The sequence below is a fragment of the Neophocaena asiaeorientalis genome, unplaced genomic scaffold (assembly GCF_003031525.2).
Source record: "Neophocaena asiaeorientalis asiaeorientalis breed wild unplaced genomic scaffold, Neophocaena_asiaeorientalis_V1.1 scaffold62, whole genome shotgun sequence".
Classification (NCBI taxonomy): Eukaryota; Metazoa; Chordata; class Mammalia; order Artiodactyla; family Phocoenidae; genus Neophocaena; species Neophocaena asiaeorientalis.
Window position 1 is genome coordinate 1,226,400 of NW_020175191.1, and position 4,615 is coordinate 1,231,014.

Here is a 4,615-nt window from a genome sequence, read left to right on the forward strand (position 1 = left end):
AGAAAGAAAGAAAGAACCTGGAAATGTCTGAGTTGAGCCAGCTGGGAACCAGGCTGCTTACAGAAGCGGAGTGTCCAGGCCATCGGGTGGCTGTCTTACTGTGTGTCTGTGCTCCGCTGTCCGGAGGGCAGTGCAGCACTTCAGCTGTGGGACAAGTGCACATCATCAGGACTGCTGAGGTGCTGGGGCAGGGTCTGTACCATCCTGTCTTCCCCACAGCCTGGCACGATCCTGGCACCACATAGACCCTTGCTCTGTGGCTCTGCCTGGAAGGAGCTGACCAGTATGAGAAGAGCCTTCTAGCAGTCCAGGCGGTCCGGGCACCGAAAGGACCACTCTCTGAGATGACAAGTCCCTGTCGCGGTCAGTGTTCCACCAAGGCCCCGTCAGCCGGGTGAGATGCTAACCGTACCACCATGCTGGGAGGGAGCCTGGGCTAGATGCCTTCTGAGGTTCCTTTAGTTTATGATTCTATAGAATGTAAAATTTTACATTCTTAATTTGTAAAATGACATTCAGATTTAAATTTGTTTAATTTAAATCTCTGTCACAAGTCGGGATGCCCGAGAAGCAAACTCTGAGATGGAGATAAGTGCGCAGGACATTCCTTAGGGAGTTCTCTTGGGATTGTCACCTGTGGAAGAGGGTTTGGCAGCAGGGTTGACCAGAGGGAGGTGAGCTGCACTGCAGTCTGAACACCTGCCCAGGCAACCCTCCCAGGAGCACAGGAGCTGACAAAACTTTCAGAGGTGACCCAAATTGAGGTGAGAATGCTGGGCCTTAGGACATCATGTTAATTGTCACTGGGCGTAGGCTGGCTGGTCACACCTGCCAAGGTGTGACCTTGGGCAATCCAGAAGGGCGGCAACTGAGGCTGTCTGCTGGCAGCCATCCCAGCAGCTGGGGAGTGTCCTGCATGCCTGGAGAGGAATCTGGGCCACAGGGCGTCACAGCGTCTACCACTATTTCTGTGGTGACATTTTAGGCAGCAGTGAACCAAACACGAATGGTGGATTTGGGGCAATGGACTTTGCCCAGTGTTTCTAATCCCTGCTCGGGAGCATCTCCCTGAGGGCGATGGCCAGAGTCCTGGAGGCAGTGGTCTTTCCCTCCACGCTCCTCCTCTCTGCCTCTTCTGAGAGGAGGTGTGGCTGGAGGTCTGTGGGGGAGACAGTGGGAGCAAGAGGCTGCCCAGGGCTCAGAGGCCTTCACTTTAATTGCCAGCAATTAGATCCAAGGGAAGTCAGCTCATTTCCATTCTCACCATGCAGGGGCCCTAATTAAGATTTAAACTCATGTTTCCTTTTTTCTTTTTAAAATTTCCTTGGTAGGTAATTAACTTTTCCTTGCTGTGGGTAAGCAATTAGTCAATGCTGTGTTAGTGACCGTGGAGGTCAGAGCACTGTGATTTGCTTGGGAGTTTGTTTCTTTCACTTACTTCTACTTTGCAAAAGAAGTAGCTGCAGCAGGGGAGGGAGAAGGGGGAAGAAGGAAAGATGCTTTAGTGAGCCTCTACTGTGCAACGGGTTCTTTTTTAGGATTCTCATGAAGTCCTTACAACAAGGAGGGTATAAATGGTTTTCCCTGGAGCAGCTGAGTGCAAAGGTGTCCCTATCTAAGTGAGCTTTCCCTCAAGAGGGGCCAGCCAAATGCTTCCCGGGGGCCTAAATTGGTTCCTGGACCCAATTGCAACATGTGGGGGACTGTGAGTGCATGAGGTGCGTGTGGGGGGTGTCTCCCAACCCACAAGCAATTCTCCGAAGCCACGTGGGTGTCCTACATACAATTGAACTCGATTCTGATGCTATCTACCCAGAGACAGCATCAGATTCCACAGCTTAAGGGCTCCTACAAGACTTCCCCCCACGTCACCCCACTCTCCTGCCCTTCAGACACCAGTTGCTAGTCCAAGTTGTTAACTGGACTTCTGACAACAAGCTATAGATTGGAGGTTCCAAAGACATCCTCCTTGTGTTGGATTAATTTGCTAGGTAGGCTCACAGAACTCAGAGAAACATTTTACTCACTAGATTACCAGTTTATTATGAAAGGATATGACTCAGGAACAGCCAGATAGAAGAGATGCGTAGGGCAAGGAAGGTATGGCAGAAGGGCACGAAGCTTCCACGCCCTCTCCAAGTGCCACTCTCCTCAGCTCTCTATGTGTTCACCAACCCAGGAGCTCCCTAAATCCTCTCCTTTGTTTTGTTATTTGTTTTTTTTTTTTTTTTTTGGCTGCACTGCACAGCATATGGGGATCCTAGTTCCCCGACCAGGGGTCGAACCCACATCCCCTGCATTGGAAGCCAGTATTTTTAACCACTGGACTGCCAGGGAAGTCCCTCCTTTTGGGTTTTTATAGAGCTTCATTGCACATTCATGACTGATCAAATCGTTGGCTAATTGATTGGTAATTGGTGGTAATTGGTTGGTACTTGATTCAACTTCCAATCCTTCTTCCCTCCCTGGAGGTCGGTGGGTGGGACTGAAAGTTCCAACCCTTATTCACATGGCACACTCCTCTGGAAACCAGCAGCCAACCTTAGGTGCTGTCCAAAAGTCATCTCATTAACATAACAAAAGACACCTTTGTCTGCCCTCCTTAATTAGGAAATTCCAAGGGTTTAGGAGGTCTGTGCCAGAAATGGGATGGGTATGAAGACCAAATATATATTTCTTATCATAAATCACAATATCACAGGGCCTGAAAGCTCCTCTGGCTGAGTTGGGCTGGGGTCTATGGGCATGTGGGTTCTCCCACTGCCAGTCTCAGTGCCTAGGAGCCTCTCTTCTCTCCCAAGGCCCTGGGTCCACCTCCCCACAGCACATACCTGAGGGAGAACATGTGGATCAATAGGATTTTGTGTAACTTGCAAGTGAGAGTGTAAATTGGTGCAACCATCTTGGAAAATAATTTGACATTGTCTTGTTTGCATATCCTAGGACCCAGCATCCTATGCTTAGGTATAAATGTGGAGAAACTTGCACACATGTACCAGAAGACATGGACCCAACAGACAGCATCATTTTTCAAATAGGAGTGGAAACAACCCAAACGTCCATCCACAGGAGAATGGATAAATAAAGAATGCGGAGGTAACCCAGAAATAAGAATGCCAGGAAGCAGCTACCCCTCCAGAGGAGGGGCACAAAAGGGAAAAGAAGAGCTTTATGGAAACTTGAATCTTTTTTTTTTTTTTTTTTTTGCGGTACGCGGGCCTCTCACTGTTGTGGCCTCTCCCGTTGCGGAGCACAGGCTCCGGACACGCAGGCTCAGCGGCCATGGCTCACAGCCCCAGCCGCTCCGCGGCATGTGGAATCCTCCCGGACCAGGGCACGAACCCGTGTCCCCTGCATCGGCAGGCGGACTCTCAACCACTGAGCCACCAGGGAAGCCCAGAAGCTTGAATCTTGGAGGAGGGAGCATCACTTACTACTTACAGCCAATCATTTCTATAAAGATCAAAAAAGCAAATGAAACAAACATATTATTTAGACATCTGTGCCTATGTGGCAAAACTTTTTGAAAAGCGAAGGTATGGTAGACACAAAATTCAAAATGGGGTTAGCCTCTCACACAGGGAGGCAGAGGGTAGATGACAGGAGACGTGATGTTCTGGTTCTTGTGTGAGTGGTGGGTTCATGGGTGTTGATCATATTTTGTTGTTTTTTAAAATTTTGTTTTTAACATTAAAAAAATTTTGGGGGAAGGGGATTTCCCTGGCGGTCCACTGGTTAGGACTCGGTGCTTTCACTGCCATGGCCCCGGGTTCAATCCCTGGTCGGGGAACTCAGATCCCGAAAACTGCATGGCCAAAAAAAAGAGAAAAAAAGAAAATGTTTTGTGATAGCTAGCCTGTAAGAAGGACCCCAGCCATCCCCACTTCCTGGAATTCCTATTCCCTCCCACTTTGTTCTAGTGCCACATGGCTTTCAGGATCTTAGCTCCAGGCCCCAGCAGTGAAAGAGGCAAGTCCTAACCACTGGACTGCCAGGGAACTCCTGGTAGGTCACTTCTGAGGTTGGATTTTAACATTTTGGTTTCTCTTGCTCTCCTTCCCTGGGAACATTTGCTCTGGGGGAAGCCAGCTGACATGTTGCCAGCAGCTTTATGGGGAGGCCCAAAGGCAAGCAACTAAGGGCTTTCGAGGAAGACAGTGTGAGTGAACTTGGAAGTGGAGCCACCCCAGGTTTCAGATGACCACAGTCTCAGCCAGTGTCTTGACAGCACCTGCATGAGAGACCCTGAGTCAGCGCCACCCGGCTAAGCTGCTCCTGGATTTCTGACCATCGGAAACTGTGTGAGCTAATAAATGTTTGCTATTTTAAGCTGCTACGTTTTAGGGTAATTGGTTACATAGGGTTAGTTAACTAATACATACTCTTTGATATGTATAGAACATTGAATTTTAAAATATAAGTGAGAAAGCATTCAGAAGTAAAAGAAGGAGGGAATGTAGCTTGGAGGCGGGCCAGTTGGAGTAGTGGGCGTGGGCGGTGGCACAGCCATGACGTCCGTGGGACAGCGGGGCCCGGGGCTCCGGCAGGAGGGCAGCACGGGTGCAGGAGGAGGAGGAGGAGGAGGGCAGCCTGGGATCCTGGCGTCGGGGATGCA